Source organism: Panthera onca, chromosome B3 (assembly GCF_046562875.1).
Source record: "Panthera onca isolate mPanOnc1 chromosome B3, mPanOnc1 haplotype 2, whole genome shotgun sequence".
Classification (NCBI taxonomy): Eukaryota; Metazoa; Chordata; class Mammalia; order Carnivora; family Felidae; genus Panthera; species Panthera onca.
Genome location: NC_138344.1, coordinates 67,441,463 through 67,458,902, shown reverse-complemented (window position 1 = coordinate 67,458,902; position 17,440 = coordinate 67,441,463). Strand labels below are relative to the sequence as shown.

Below are 17,440 nucleotides of genomic sequence, written 5' to 3'. Positions count from 1 at the left end.
CCTGCTTAAAATTTCTCGATGTCATCTTTTAACCTATTAAGGGCGATTGGCTTAGCTAGCTTTATGGCAACTCAGCCATGTGTATGGTAAGGACTCAGTAGAAGCCATCATCAAAGTTAGTAAATCTGTTTCTGCTCTCTGCAAGCTCTACTCACTTAGCAGATCCATCTTTCTGTCCCACTGCCCAACAATTAGAGGAAGAACAGGGAGAGCCCTTGAGAGAGAGGGGAGAGAGGACAAGACCTAGTAGGCAGACGTACACATACATGACACAGATACGGAGGAAAAATATTAAGAGGTATTTTCATAGCCTGATGTGCATAAGGAAGAGGGAAATCAAGGCTCATTTGAAAAATGCTCGTTTTCCCATAACTGCTTACAATTTTCCTTGTGCACTGACAGGGTCTTCTAACACACCTTTGTGTTTTGGGTGTTGAAATACTCATCAGCATAGACTAATTTTGACACAATCACTAAATCCTAAATTCTTCTGGCAAGAGGGCATGGTTAATAAAGTCAAGGAAACAGAATAAAATTAGCCTACGTATATTCTTAAAAATATTCTAGAAACAAAAATCAAATATATATTTGTGTATCCTAAAATCAAAACCTTGCTAGTTAAATATTGATCACCTAATGACAAAAAATTTCTTAAATTTCAAATCTTAGGGGCACCTGTGTTGCTCAGTTGGTTGAGTGTCTGACTCATGATTTGGGCTCAGGTCATGATCCCAGGGTCATGGGAACAAACCCTGTGTTGGGCTCTGCACTGAGCATGGAGCCTGCTTAATATTCTCTCTCTCTCTCTCTCTCTCTCTCTCTCTCTCTCTCTCTCCCTCTCTCTCTCTCTCTCTCTCTCTCTCTCTCTCTCTCTCTCTCTCCTTCTGCCCTCTTCCCTGCTCGCCCTCTCTCTAAAATGATTTTTTAAAACATTCAAATCTTAAAGACATTCTCCTCCATACAGTGTCCTGGGTTTCTTGAAATCATAATCTGGGTACATATATTGCCACAAAGATCTCTGGGAAGTGCTTTTCGGCAGGGGATAGGGGAAATTATAATGAGAAACACTCACCAGCACAAATTGTGTAAAAAGATGGTTATGCTACTTCCCGAACATTTAATAGCTATTTGCATCTATTTACACACATAAGTCACATCACTATATGGATATAAAATGTTTCTGTTAAAAGCCTGAGGACGTGAAAGGGAGAAGAGAGGAGAGACAAAAAGAACCAGTGACTTAGGAAGAGGAGAAACGGCAGCCTCTCACCCTCCCAAAAACATTTCAAAAACCATTTTTCTCACAGGGATGACTTCACATTTTTCTACCTTGTAAAAGGAAGGGAGGTACTTCTTGACTGGAGAGGAGTTTTCTTATGACCATGTCTTGAACCTCTGCATTATTTCCCCAATTTTCAACACATGAATGAAAAGAGGACAGAGATAGTGACTCCCCTTTTGAGACAGGTAGGTCTGAGTTTGGACCAGCTCCACATCCAGGTCATGGTCAACGTCACATGCACTGTGTCTTCCACCTGGAGCTCAGATGCAGTGCTGAAATGCATTGGGCTGCACGTGACTGCTTTTTTTCTGGGCACAGTGTGAGAGTGATTTATGAGGGAGGAGACAGAAATGGCTAAGACCTGCAAAACACGATGTCTTCGTACCGCCTAAGAATTCCCTGTTCACCCCTGACTAACATGGAAGCAAGGGAAATCTGCAGAGTTCTCAAGAGGCTCTTAGTCAATACACTGTAGAACACACAATGCTCCCAACTTTGGCCTGGGATTAAGACCCCTTTGAAAAGAAGCACTTTTCTTCCTATGAAAGGAACATTCTTGTGGTGGGTGTTTCCCTGGGTCAGAAGGTAGGCTGATATTGTAGGTAGCAATCACTTGACTCCCTTCTTAACTAGGCCAGCATTTGTTCATTGAAGTGGCTAATACACACAACTTTAAGTCCTTTAGTCAGATTTTTAATAACTACAAAACCCAAAGAAACGTATTACATTGTTTTCCTGTCTTCTCAGTGCTAGAAAGGAGGCAGTTTTTCTATTTTCTTCCTATACTGACATTAGCACTGGGTTTTTGACAATTGAAACTCTGTAAGAAACCCTAGAATTTCAAAGTACTGTTTTTATTCACTTATTAAGGAACAAAGGCCCTTTCCATAATAAAGAGACTTAGGGCTAGACTGGGGAAGCACTGAAGGAGTTAAGTGAGGCACAGAAGAGCTCACCATGAAAATGGTGCAGAGGGAGACGTGGCTATAGCTAGTGCTGGAGGGAATAAATGAAATAATGGATATTGGTCTGGGCGAATTGTGTCCCCCACCGCCTGCCCCAATTCCCCTTTCATATGCTGAAGTCTTAACCTCCAGTACCTTAGAATTTGACTAGATTTGGAGATAGCGCCTTTAAAGAGATAATTAAGGCAAAATGGAGTCATATGGGTGGGCCTTAATCCAGTATGACTGGTGCATTTATAAAAAGAGGAGATTAGGACCCAGACAACCCAGACTGAGGGGCCGTTCTGTGAGGAGGTGAGAAGGTGGCCATCTGCAAGCCATGGAGAGAGACCTCAGAAGAAACCTACCTGCTGACAACTTGATCTTGGATTCCTAGCCTCCAGAACTGTAAGAAAACAAATTTCTGCTATTTAAGGCACCAAGTCTGCGGTATTTAGAACACGGGTTTGAAAGTGCTTGGTGATTTATGGAGTACTTTAAAAATGCTAGTTATCATCATTATTATTAAGGGGGGTATCACGGAGGAGCTGGGAAGTGGAAGCCAGTCTGGACACCCAAAAGCAACACATGTCAATAAAAATGTATTCAATGCTGACTATGCGCTTGGTATAGTAAGGTGAATAAGATAGGCTTTTTGATCCCCAGCAGATGGCAACATGATATGACAGATAATGAAAGAGCTAGAGAAACTTAGGGAGAAGGCAATTAACTTCTGCTCGTTGGGTGTGGTGATTGGAGGTGGGGGATAGGAGAGTTTACAATGTATTCACGAAAAAAGAGTGGCATATACAGACTCAAAAACTGAGTAAGACTTTGCCAGGCAGATGAGGTGGGGGCTGAGTAGGAAGCACATTCCAGGGCACCCACATGTGAAAGTGCTCCATGTCGCTGGGAGAAAGCCCGCGGTGAGATGGCGGGACAGAAAACACAGGCGAAGTGCTCTCAGACTTGCGGAGAAGGTTGGCAGCAGCTTGTAGAGGGCCTTGAGTGCTGTGTGAAGGGATTTGGGTGCTCTCATGGAGGCAATAGTGAAGGAAGATGCATTGGTTTTTATTCTCTCAACATTTCTTTACTTTCCGCTCTGATCCGTTTTTCTTGCATTCATTGTGAACCTTCACCCAAACTTCAAGTCCTCCTTTCTCCCTGTCTACCAGCGTTCTGTCAACCAAATTTTTTCCTTAAAAGCCATCTTTTCTAGAGGGTTAAGTGATTTTCCACTGACACTCCCCCTTGAAAGGTAAGCACTAACCCTGATGTCCTGGACCCTGAGCAAGCTTTGCCGCCAATTTGATAAATCTTATAAGGCAAGTCATTTTTATGATTTTGTTAAGAACTGACAATAGTGATCACTCACAGAGATCAGCCAAATGTATTGGGGTCTCAAAAAACATTGATTGACTGGGTGAGTAGAATGTGTCTAAAAGCTCATGTATACCCCATTCTTTGGCCTGGCCATTCTCCCTTTCCCTCTCTCTTTTTTTGTATCTGAATTAAAATAACACCTACCAATTATGGAACATAGCCAAACAGTTAAAGACAAGTTATGAGATTAATTGGAAATGCATGCCATTCCTTGGAGAAATTTCAAGAGTATCCTTTATTGATTCATGCTTATATATCGCAGGGAAAAAAGAAAAATCACATTCACTCTTTATTCCAAATAGACCTCATCATATATACTCAAATAGCTGTACAGAACCTTTTGACTATGGTGGGGAAGCTGAAGGACACTGCAGAATATGCATCTGAACAATTAGATGGTGGAAGAATGGCCTAATGTGTAAAAAGGCAGAAATAGTCTTTTATCACCATGTTTTCTGTTCCTACATACCAACTTGTAAATTAGAAGTAAATATACATGCCTCTGATCTCTAGCTCTATCTTTAGGACACTAATAAAAAGCTTCCATTTTGATCAAGAGTTAGTTTTTAAGTTCTCAGAATTCACTCTTGTAAAAGAGTTTTAAACATTTGTTATCTAATTTTAATTATGGAAAGACAATTCTTAGAGAAGGAGGATAAGTGAAGTGATTAACAATAAGAGCTCTGGTGTCAGATGACCCTGGATCAAATGCTGTTCCTTTAGTTTGTAATGACCTGTCTGAGTCATTTGAGCCTCTTTGTAACTTTGAGGATCACTGTGAGGATTGAATGAGATGGTCTGGGTGAAATGGGTGTTTAGCACAATGGTGGATAAATATAACAACCTGCTATATAGAAAAGAGCTTTCTCTGCTAAATGTGGGGCCCTAAAAGTGAGTTGATAAGGGAAGCCATATAGAATGTCAGATACCATTCTCATCTACAGCTACAATTTCTCTGGTCGGTGGACAAGAAATGATGGTGCTGACATAACTGGTAAACCACAACCAGAAAAATCAGTCCATTTACACTGCAAGTAGCTCAGAAGAATCTGACTTACACAGCTGTAGCAGGGAGCTAACAGTTCAAGGGAGTTTGTGTTAATAGGAAGTATTTTTGAACCCTTGAAGCAAAACACATGTTTATACCTAGATAGAAAAGTTTACTTTGGGTCTTATTGCCTAACTGTGAACTTCGGTATTAAGATCCTTAGGCCAGCTTTGCACCGGTAAGATAAAGACATTTCAGAATAGTGCTGAGGTCTATGGCCATACCACCCTGAATGTGGCCGATCTCATCAGAATGGTGCAGAGGACAGTTAGTGTAAAAGCTTACTCCTCAAGCTGAGTGGTAGAATCTTTGTTTGGTGGTCTAGGTGCTAAGCCAGCATCCTACCTGGATAATTTCTCCTCAGGGTAAATGCATCACAGGGGCCAGAACCAGTGTGGGTAACATCTTATCCATCTCTGCTTCCAGCAATGTCTTGAACTCTAAAATGCAAAAACGGAAAAATGATGCATTTTCACTGTTGACCTTGTACACAGCAGGTGCACGATCAATAGCTGTTGAATACATTTATCTACCACTGCAAAGTCAGTTTCTCGGGGGTAGGATAGGAATAAAGACTCTCGTATCTTGTACAGGTCTGACAGCCAGCAAGCATCCATTGTTTCTGGTTCTGTGGTATGTTTTGCCTGAGGAGTTCTCCATTATCATACCAAATGGAACTAATGTTAAAATATTAGGTCTCTAACTTTTCTGGTTTGTAATCTTAGCAGAAATTCTACTTGTAATATGATTGAAATGAAAATGCCTTTCCCCAGATCTGGAAGTGATGTTCGGGTTAAAGTTATTTAAAATACAACAGGAAAGCAACCCTAAAGAAATACTTAAGACAAAATCTAATGATGATAAAAATCAGCATTATTATTTGCTGTTAATTTGATAATGTTAATATAGAAACGAAGCATGGGATACTGTATATTACAAATATGGAATTAGAAAAAATATTAAGTATATGTTTTGATTAAGTAATACAAGCACAAGAAGAAAACAAAAATATTTTCCAGTATCATTCAACTTGTAAGTACAATAAAAATTTCTCATATGGGAGAATTTCTTCTCTAAACTAAGAAATCCTCTTGTAACTGAAACTGTCATGAAGTTACCACATTAGACTAATGACCTTTAGTTATAATTGGATAATTGAATTTTAAATTGTCAAGAAAACGGAACTAAAATTCATAAAACTTGCCAAGAGAATAACTCTTTGATACACATTTGACAATCTGAAAAATACCACAGCTCAAGAAAAAAAAAATGAACCTGCTCTTACATTATCCAAGGGCAAAGCACTTGAATATTCCTTTTAAAAGCCTTTCCCCCACAAGATCTCAGGATTAAAAAATAGCTCAGCCACTTTTGTTGATTTGTGGTGCACTTGCTTTAAGTCTCCTTTAGAGTAACATTTTATTAGTTAGGATTGTTACATGAATCCTGTACTTAATATAGGGATCATTTATAGCTAACTTCTTATTGTAATGACATTTCATGATATACTGACAATGATACCCAGTCTCTAATTATTAATTAGGAGTACAGAAGAAATAAGCAAATTATTTAACTGGACAGAAAGTGTAATGCATAGGAATTAAATATTTGGAGTGTTTGTGGATTAAGAAGACTATCCATTCCTGAATTTCTTCCACACTGAAAATTGTTGACACTAGAGGCAAGTATTGACAGAAGTAGGGCTGATCAATATTGAACCTTAAGGGTCAAAGGACTTCATGTTTAGTGTAATAAGCAACTTAGTTTAGGTATTACAGTGTTTCGGTAAAGTAACAATTATTAAGGGTCAGGCAAGGTTTCTTTTATAAACTCTAATTTGGGGACGCTTGCATAGTTCCAGAGTCTCCAAAGGCATGAGATAGTATGATTGAAGCAAGACGATGGCTTGTGAGTCATTACACTCAAAGTTGAGGAATTAGATTATCTCCACTCTCCACATTCAAATCCTATCTTTTCTTACCATCCCGATAGAACTTTTATGAAATTTCTAAACCTAGAAGCTTTAGACGAGAGGTAAATCTCTTTTAAGTTTTAAATGGAATCTTTACTTTTTTGAAAATTATCTAGCACATTCAAGTAGGCTACGAATTACAAATACTACCAAAGGGAGCTCTGTATCTATTCAGCCAGATATGGTTCAATGAAATCTCAGAAACAACCTCTACACTTTCCACTTAGTTGTGTGTAGAACATTAGTACCACGTGGAAATCATTATTCTTCACTCAAACATACTCGATCATATTGGCCTACTGAATTGTTAAGGTTTTGTTTTCCAGCAAATCTGACTTTTAATGTAACTAAGAAATAGTTTTTAATTATTTATTTCAAAATTTGTGTTGGACACATTAGGATTGAACTTGGGAAAAGGCAAACAATAAAGTAAATAGATGCCAATTTTTTAATAATAACAAAACGATGATGAAATAAAAAGATAATTACATAGAAATAAATCCCTTATTGTTATTTTAAGTTAATGTAAAACTTTAAAACTAACATGAAAAAGTTTAAGATTATGGGCTTGCGAGAAAGGATGGCTATCTGAACAGAGAAGAGGAGCTGAGTGCTAACTCAAGTACTTTCTCCCTCTTGAGCCCCATATAAACACAATTCTGAATCTTCAAGTCCTTCCTGGGCAGACACTAAGTGCTCTGCCCTCTGTGACCTTTCTTCTAGAATTTAGAATGTATAGATACATTCAAACAACAGAAGTGGGCATTGATCAGTCAAGGAAGAAGCCGTGCACTTTCAGTTTCCATTACATTAAACAAAATACTCATTAGTGCTTGGCATTTTCCCAAGCAGACACAATCTAGGTGTCCACTGAGGCCTCATTGTGCAGTTAAGAAGTTTAAAAAGACCTTCTAGACATCAGCTAGGGACAATTAAGGGATGGGTAAAACTACTCCAGGGTAAGAAGGCTGAAATTACTGGAAACAAACACACATAGAATATCAACTACAAATAGACAAACTATCTTTACCTTTAAGATCAGTTAGATATTTAAGGAGAGAAAGACTAAAGATACTTTTGCTTAATAATCATTATCCTCCTTAATGAAACCACAAGACACTATGGGAGTATTCAGTTATATTAAAACAAAACCATGTCTAGATATGTGGTAGAAAAAGCATAATCTCATGGAAATCTGTCATCACAACATAATTATTCTTACCGTTTACCCAACAAAGAAACTAAGTGCTACTATTATTAAGAGGTCATAATAATGTAAGTTAGCTCTGAAATCCATATCCATTAAAACTGTTGAAACATGTTTTATTGTTAAACATCACTCCCAGATCCAAGACAGCTTCTAGAAAATATTAGAGAGCAACTACTTACATGCAGGTCAGGCTGACAAACTGTTTTCCCAAGTGTTTCCTTCCCTTCTGCCTTGCTCTCTTCCATCCATCCATCCATCCATCCATCCTTTCATACAACAAATATTTATTAAATACTGTCTGTGAGGCACTGTGTCAAGTTCAGGGGCTACAATAGTGAGCCAGTCCAACAAGGCTTAGTTATACATGAAGTTACAGGCTAGCACATAATGCAAAAGATTTGATATGATCTCTGTTGCTGTCGGTATTAAAGCAACTGTATTTGAGAAATCTTCATGCAAGACCATTAAAATGAGTTAAGTTTCAAAAATCATTCACATTACCTGTTTCTCACCCTCTGGGTATGGGAATGGGAAGCAAAGCTTTTCATGACAAAATTTCTCTTATTTTAAGGAGACATTTATCTTTCCACTTAGGCTGATGCAATCTAATTTACCAGCAAATTGTAGGAACAAATTTCAATTATGAACTCTTTCTCAAAAGGATGCCGTGTTATCTATTCACAAGGAATGTATGAAAGAATAAGAAAAAAGAAAGACCATAAGCTTAATATGGAACATGAAAACCTCTTTGAGTTTGCTACAATATACTCTCCATGCTTTTTAACTCAAAGACACCATTCTATCGGTATTAACAGAGATCTTTAAATCCCAGAGCTAATAATGCTTCCCAGTTACATACAGCTGGATGCATCTGACAAGCAGCATGTAGTAGGAACCTCACAGGGGATAAGGTTCCTAACAGTCAACTAAGAGTTCAAATCCCAAAAGAGGTGCCCCTGGTGTGCAGAGCACTTAACCCTTCGACCAGTACCAACATGACTATTCACAAATTATTGATGTCCCTAAATCCCTGGCAGATTGCAGACAGTTCTCGTATCCATCGAAGCCCAAGCATATGGTCACTAATGGGATGGATTAAAAAAAACACATACACACGTTCAGTCTTTGCTACATGAATATAAAGCCACTGAAATGCTAGAAGGTGATTGAACTGGATGGAACACTGTTAAATACATGCTTAGCCTCATGTTATGGATCATTTCCATTGACATCTATCTGCGTCCTTGGTACAGTTTAATTAAAGCTGTCTGGAACAAGTCTGCCCTCTAAATGATCGTCAGTGCAATGAAAAGGTGAAACATGAGGAGGCTTGAGGCCTTTTTTTTTTGTAAAGCATTCAAATGGCTGTCTCTGTGGTTACGAACAGCAGTGGGGGAGAAATTCATTTTCAAAATTAGCCAACCATTAGACTTTTTTTGCAGGAGAAAGTGGGGCTCCTTTTTTTTTTTTTTTTTTAAATTTTTTTTTAACGTTTACTCATATTTGAGAGACAGAGAGAGACAGAGCATGGCGGGGAAGGGGCATAGAGGGGGAGACACAGAATCCGAAACAGGCTCCAGGCTCTGAGCTGTCAGCACAGAGCCCGACGTGGGGCTCGAACTCACAGACTGTGAGATCATGACCTGAGCTGAAGTCGGATGCTCAACCGACTGAGCCACCCAGGCGCCCCAGTGGGGCTCCTTTTGATGTCATCTTGGAGTACCAGAAGCTGAGTTAGGTCATGCCAAATCTTAAGAACTCAAACTGGGCCATGTTCTGGTCTAAAATAGACACACTTTTTTTGGCCCTAAAGCAGTAAATTCTAGAGCACACTTGCATTTGTAATTTATTTGGCAAAATAGAATGCCAAGGTGGAACAGTTTTGCCTAAAATAGTCCCTTTCATAAAGGCGATTGTGCACCTAGAAGGTAGGAACATCATCTATTTAATTTGGCTTTAGAGCATATAGAATACTATCATAGCAAGGAAATAGTTTCAAACAATTAAGGTATTTGTTGAATACCCTTTATATTTCCACCACTGTTACGGAGCCAGAGGAACAAAATAAACAAAATATGGATTCAGGGTATAAGAAATGTGGGACATAGTTTAGAGGCTGAATCTTAAATTAACTAATTATACCTACTTCTTTTGGCACTTCCTCCTCTTTAATATGATTTTATTTAAAGAGCTATAAATTAAATTATACATGCCCTTTTTTTTTTTTTTAACGTTTTTTTTTTTAATTTATTTTTGAGACAGAGACAGAGCATGAACGGGGGAGGGGCAGAGAGAGAGGGAGACACAGAATCGGAAGCAGGCTGCAGGCTCTGAGCCATCAACCCAGAGCCCGACGCGGGGCTCGAACTCATGGACCGCGAGATCGTGACCTGAGCCGAAGTCAGACGCCCAACCGACTGAGCCACCCAGGCGCCCCTATACATGCCCTTTAATACCAAAATTAATTGTACTTTATAAAAGGGCCCAAAGGACTGTGCCATGTTTAAAATTTTCATTCATTGGTTCCTCCACACAAATCCATCAGTCATGGGCTTATCCTTTTCATTTAATATTTATTTGGTATCTACTTCATATAGGATGTTGAGTTATACCCCATGTCTTACCCCCACCCCCAAATGCTTGTCTCTATCTATTCCACCATGTTCATCCAGACTGGTGAAAGGCAATACTAGCACTAAACAGAAAAGCACTCCTGAATTTAGTTAGGATGCTATTCAAGAGTGCAGACTATCTTAGCTTTGATAGAAATTAGTCAGACCTATAAGACATTATTTTCAACAAATGAGTTATAAGTGAAAGCCAATTAATTGGGGCAACAGGTATTGAGTGCTTACTGTGCACTGACATTGTGCTGGGAACTCTGGGGACCAGGAAACAGCAGAAGCATCCTCAACAAACTACAAACTGGGAAGATGCACACATTGGAAGTCACCAAGGAATGATGGAGTTGGAGGACTAAACACTAGAGTGATATCGGAAGGCTTTCTGAGGAAGACAGAGCTTGATCTGGCTTTGAAGAATGAGGCCAGATGTCCGAGCCTAAAGCACAGTGACAGGAACATGGAGGGTGGAAGATGAGGTAGGAGATTATCCTGCCTTGAGTGGATGCTTTGTGTTGAAGAGTGTATCTCTTGGGGTCTGATCGGGAGACTAGAAACCACTTTAGGTATTTAACAGAAAAAATTTAAAACTAGGAACTGATTTTACAGGTGATGACCTGAGATGACCAACAGGAGACAGTGTGGCAATGAAAGATTGGCAACTTCAGGTAACTGCAATAACACTTGGGTTGAAAGAACAAGGGAGAAGATAGGGTCTCGGGAGCTCAGAGACCAGGACCACCCAGTGGAGGATGGAACTAGAGAAGGCGTGGCCAGTGGGTGCTAGAACAATGGAGAAATACAAATGCAGTTAGTACTAGAGATCTACATGAAGCAGAGAGAAGAGGTGAACTCTTGAAACCTGGCTTCTTTCTGCCTGCCTCTCCTCCCCCATCACCTGGCAGTATCTCCCATGGGCTAAGTCCAGACAGAAGCTGACAAGAAGCCTAGGGGAAAAAAAAATCTCTGCAGGAGTCAATTTCTACAATACAGAACAGAGTAGGTGAAGGAAGGAATATTTATAAGAGAAAACCAGCTAATATCAGCAAAGAGACTAATACAAAATAATGTTAGATTCTTATTACATAATAGGTTTTTAAAACCTAAGGAGAGGAGTTTAAACCAAACAGGCAAGAGATAGTCATTTGAGGTTTTTGGGAAGGAAAGAGACATAATGAAATTGGTATTTTAGGAATATCTGGCCAGAGTTTGGAAAAAGATTTGAGGCAAAGAAACAAGTTAGGAGGTAGGAGATTAAAGGTGGCCACAAACTCTGACATTCCTCTCCTTGAGAGGTGGGTTATATTTCTTTTCCCCTTGGATCTGGGCTGGCCTGTAGATGAATTGATGCTGTACCAGTTGTGGGACTAGCCTTTAAGAAAAGACTGGCAGACTGGTACCTTGGAACCCTGAATTGCAATGTAAGAAGTTCAACCACCCTACCAAAGTGGTCATGCAGAGAGGTCCTGACACCACTGAGCCCTCCAGACAAGCCAGCTGCCAGTTAAATTCCAATGAGTGACTCTAATTAGTGCCACATGAAGCAGAACAATTGCTCAGTTGAGACTTGCCCAAGTTTTTGATCCGCAGAATCATGAGATATAATACAATGGTGGTTGTTTTAAGTCATTATGTTTTGGAGTATTGTGTTATGCAGTAATATGTAACTAGAATGGAGGGTATCCAAGAATGTGAACATATCATGTTATGTCCCCAAATAGTAGGAACTGTGAGGAGGCCCCATTTTTGGGGGGGAAATGGTCCTAAGTTCTCTTTTGTGTTTATAACAGGTAGACAATTTTTTTGTACCCTGTAAAGGGCCAGATAGTAAATACCTTTTGCTTTGTGGGTTATATGGTCTCTGCTGCTACTATTCAACGGCATCATTGTAGGGCAAAAAAGGTCATAGACAATACGTGTAGGTGAGTTTCAATAAAACTTTATTTACAAAAAAACAAGCAGCTGGCCCAGAATTGGTTGTGGATCATAGACTGCTTGCTCCTGGTGTATAATGCTTGAGATATTAAGGAAAATTTAACTAGAGATATGCTATATGTGGATGACACACAGGAATTGAGACTTAGATTGGAGAATAAATATTCTGAAGAGGGCCTAGGATACGGCTATTGTATCTTTTTAAAGTTGCTTCTACTTCATCATTTCTTTTAAATGACAGGATAGTTGGTAAATATATTAGTGGGCTGAAGAATTATTTCAATTTATAAGGTGGGGCCCTTGAACCAGACGATTTATAATCTGGAGACATACAGAGGCAAAATCAAACAGATTTTCAGATTATGAATAGTAGTTCTGGGTCCACCGTCAATGGTTTTCAAATTTATATAATTTCAACCCAATGTATTTTATGAGTAAATTGGACTATTCTAGAGCCATTTTTCTAAGTGTGACTAACATCCATCTAATTTTTAATTTATATCGTATTTATGATTTATTTGAACAATTATGAGTTTGGCAATATTTCTTGTTTGTATTTGAAAAGCACTTATAACATTAATCTCAAAGTATTTATACCCCAAACTATCCTGAAAAGTCAATGGTTATTTTCCATAATTTATGATATATTGGCGGCATTTTATCATGCTATTTACTGTTATGTCATAGGAAAAAAAGTGTGACCTTTGAAGAAATAAAACAAGCAGCAGCTTCTTAGTTCTCCTGCATATCTGTTAAGTTTATGGATATTTATTTTAGGCTTTATAAAAATTCTATCAGGCAGCTAAACAATTTAGAGTCACACAGCATGTAAATTCTATTAAACAAGGGCTTTTTACCCTTTCACCTCTTGCCCTACATGTGCTTGGTACAGTGGTACCGCTATTCAGAACAAACACTAATAGTCTGCTGGAAATCCTTAATATAACAAATGCAGGTACGCTAGAGGATACTAGTGAATATTCAGAAGTGTTTTTATCCATTTAAGGCAGAGAATGGCTTGAGCAATTCTGTTTTTGGCCTCAAAAAGAGCAACCTGGTTAAGAGGTGAAGCTTTCTTGGAGTTTCTGCATTTGATAAAGTACAGACCTTGCAGTGTTCCCTCATAGACCTGTGACCTCACACCCTGGCCTCTTAACTTTTTTGTCCATGAAGGTAGAATGATTAGTCAGTTCCTTTTATTAGATATGTTAGCAGTTTCTGCTAAAAAGATGATTTTTTTTAAACTTTACTTATTTTGAGAGAGAGAGCGAGTGAGTGTGGGGGAGGGCCAGAGAGCGAAAGAGAGAGGATCCCAAGCACTGACAGTGCAGAGCCCTGTGTGGGGCTCGAAATCAGAAACTGTGAGATCATGACCTGAGCTGAAGTCAAGAGTCAGATGCTCTACTGACTGAGTCACCCTGGCGCCCCAAAAGATGATTTTAATAACATTAAATTGCAAAGAATTATGAGGCAAGTCTTGCCCCTAAGATACTAAGACAAACCCAGTTTAAGCTGATGACACAGCTCCCATGAAGGGCCATCTGTTTAGCCCTAACAGCATTTTCTTTGTTTCACTTTTGTGGCTTGGCGTCAAACCCTGTCTGGGACACCTGCTCCATGTGAAATGAGACTGGCGGGTCTCAGTCCATTTGTGGCTGGCTGAAATTTCCCATCTTCCTCTCCAGGAAAATGGTCCATAAGGAAATCAAGTGAAAAGAGTTAGACGTCACACATGGCTTCACGTATAGGTGTACTGAAGGCCTAGATAATCTTCCTGTGTGAAAAGTACAATATAAATTCAACACTGGTTCATTGGTTCATCTACTTTGCCTCACAGTAGCTCTCTAACACCTGAGGTCTCCTGTATCCCGAAGATGATGCAACTTTAGGGACATCTTTTTACTATTAAGCCATGGCATAATTTGAGCTGAGATTGTAACGTGGCTTGAAATTGGCTGTGATTTGCTGCTTCATTTAAACAGGGATGGCGTATGAAAGTAGCATAAGAGGTACATGTTCTGTGCTTTTTACATTATGTAAATAGATCCGAAGTCTCCATAAATAACAATTAAAGAATATTCATAGGCTAAGAGTAAACAGATTAGATGCCTTCAGACCATACATTACCCAAGAGAGAAAGTAGAACACTGTAATTTATTATAACCCAAGGCAATATTACCTTAAAACGGTATGAATTTTGATTTCAAAAGTCAATAAGGTCTTTTCCATATAAATTTGAAGCCACCAAAAATGGCACTAAACTTACTAAATACACAATTAGTTTCTTGTTACAGATAATTTCTATTGATCCAAATCTGGTTTGTCAGCATGGATTAATCAAAATCGTCAGGGATTGAGATCTGGATGGCTCAAGGGATCAGTTCCTGGGCTATGAGCCTTTCCCCCTCAGGTCACTATTTCCAATACTTACAGGAGTTTTGAGAGGCCTATCTGACAGCTGGTGTGAAACAAACCAGTCCTTTCAACTAAATCTCTTGCATAGATTCATTGTCCCTTATGTTCAAAGACGTTATCACTTACAGTCTGAGGGTATAAGTAAGGGGAAAAGTTACTACATTATCAGCAGTCCTAGTTACTATTCATAGATAAGTCCATATTTATAATCTCCTATGGTAAGCAATACTAATTGCTGTCTTCAAGGCCTGCTGTATCCAGTTATAGAATATTTATCTCTGTATGACATTTCCCTGCAAACCTAACCAGTTGATCTCTGATTGGTTGTCCCAAACTATTACATATATATATATTTTGTAGAATAAACTGTAGAAATGTTTCTTTTCTAGAGATTATATATATATGTATCTCCTTTCTTTGTTTGCCTTTCAGGTCTTTTCTGTAGTGCAGGTTATAACATTCTTTTACTGCATAAAAACTCCAGGTCCAGGCTGGCTTCCCTGAAGAAATACTGTTTCCTACAGCTCTTGTGTTAGATGATTATCCTTCACCTGCTCATAGTCTTTAGGAAGCTTTTCATCTCAACCTGGGCATCCATAGTGATATGCTGGCTAGTACAGATGCCCTGATCTTTGGCCACCTGATCTTATCATTAGGTCTAGGAAACCCTTTGGAGATCCTCTACGTTGCAGCCCTCAGTCTATCAGAAGCTCCTGACAGCTTTCTTTATTCAAGATGAGTCAGGCAACCTTGTTATTAAGATTTTCCTAGTTATAGGGGTGCCTGGGTGGCTCAGTCAGTTAAGCGTCTGACTTCGGCTCAGGTCATGATCTTGCAGTTTGTGAGTTCGAGCCCCGCGTCGGGCTCTGTGCTGACAGCTCAAAGCCTGGAGCCTGCTTCAGATTCTGTGTCTCCCTCTGCCCCTCCCCTGCTCACGCTCTGACTCTCTCTGCCTTTCAATAATAAATAAATAAATGTTAAAAAAAATTTTGAAAAAAGATTTTCCTAGTTGTAGTCCCACAGATTTTGTTGCCAGGGGCCAAACACCCTGTTTCTGTTCTGTCTGGGTAGAAAAAATTAACAGACTTTGATTACAAAGATACTTGGGATTTTTGGTTAGAAGAGAAAGAACTTTGGCTACTTGGGATTAAAAAAAGGGGTTTTAGCTATCCTTGATCTTTTATAAAGTTTTGCCTTTTCTTTACTAGAGCATTTTCAATTTCTGGTTTTTCTATAAAACTATACATCTAGGAAGCCCAAACACAGTGACTAGTATCTGGGCTGTACTATGAACTCAAGTTCATGGTTCTTAATAATATAAAGAATGGGAAGTATCTAGTGCTTTCCGAGGTATTCTCAGAGGGAGCTCATGGTACTCTTTGGCTGTTGTGGAGGAAACAGTGTGGTTCTCTACTACTGGGCCATGTCCATGCAATGAAGCCAGCTTGGTGGAATGTCCTGATGATGGAAATCACCTGTTAGGGAGTGGCCAAGGGAACTGGTAGTTTTGTTACTAGTTATCTATATGTCTATGGCTACTCAATTTCAAGTCTCATTACTGTGGAGTTGGAAGTGGAGGTGTAGGAGGGTCTGATTAAACCAAGCAATGTACCTTCATGGATTCCAGATGTCAGGGAAGTAGCCCAAGAGAGTTACCATCCACTTCCAGATTGCTGACGTGAGTTGCTTCAAATTGATCTGAGTGCTCCTGGCTCATAAAGCTGTAGGTGTGGAAGGAAGAAAGAAGAGCCTCTGATTTCAAGTAAATGGATGGAGATGATCTGGCTAAGTTAGCTTTCCTTCTTAGTCCAGGGAAGGGGAAGAAGTCACTTTTGCAAAACTTCTTAGTTGAAGATGAAGCTATTCTGGATTCTTCCTTAGAGGATCTACTATTCTCCTGGGGATAGGCTGCCCACAAGTTAAGTGAAAACATAGCATTCCTTGGACTTTATTTTTTCCCCAGTGCTGTCACAGTACTTCGTATACCTTTCAGTTAAAATTTCATATTGAACTGTAGTTGTTTACCTGGTTTTCCTTTCCAGTGGATAATGAAAGCAGTAACCACGTGTTATTTGTCTTTATATCCTCAGACCATGGATAGACTCTGGCGTATTACCTGCACAAAACAAATGTATGACAAATGAGTGAACAGTAGAAACCAGAGGAAAACCAGGTCTGCTACACTTCCTTGTAATCCTACTCTTTCCCTTTGGTGATAGTGACCTAGAGATTGAATCATTCCATGTTGGTATAGTATAGTTGGTAAGCACATGAATGCCATGTGCTTCATTTGAATCATGATTCTGATACTTTTTAGCTATGTGATTTTGAGTAAGACTTAAGTGTCTTCCTCTATAGAATTAGAATAATACTTATTTCTTTTTAAAAAATTTTAAAAATGTTTTTATTTATTTTTGATAGATAGACAGACACAGCATGAACTGGGGAGGGCCAAAGAGAGGGGGAGACACAGAATCTGCCGCAGGCTCCAGGCTCTGAGCTGTCAGCACAGAGCCTGACGTGGGGCATGAACTCGTGAACCACAAGATCATGACCTGGGCTGAAGTTGGATGCTCAACCTACTGACCCACCCAGGCGCCCCAGAATAATACTTATTTAATTTGGGATGT

General features: G+C 39.2%; 1 long non-coding RNA gene across 1 annotated transcript; it reads right to left on the bottom strand.

Moving 5' to 3' along the window:
• Positions 1–5,001: 5,001 nt before the first annotated feature.
• On the bottom strand, positions 5,002–16,928 carry LOC144616554 (uncharacterized). The gene is made up of 3 exons (XR_013555912.1): positions 16,836–16,928; positions 16,423–16,531; positions 5,002–5,097 (listed from the first exon to the last, which is right to left on the bottom strand). It is a non-coding gene; the product is annotated as an uncharacterized LOC144616554 (long non-coding RNA).
• Positions 16,929–17,440: the final 512 nt, after the last annotated feature.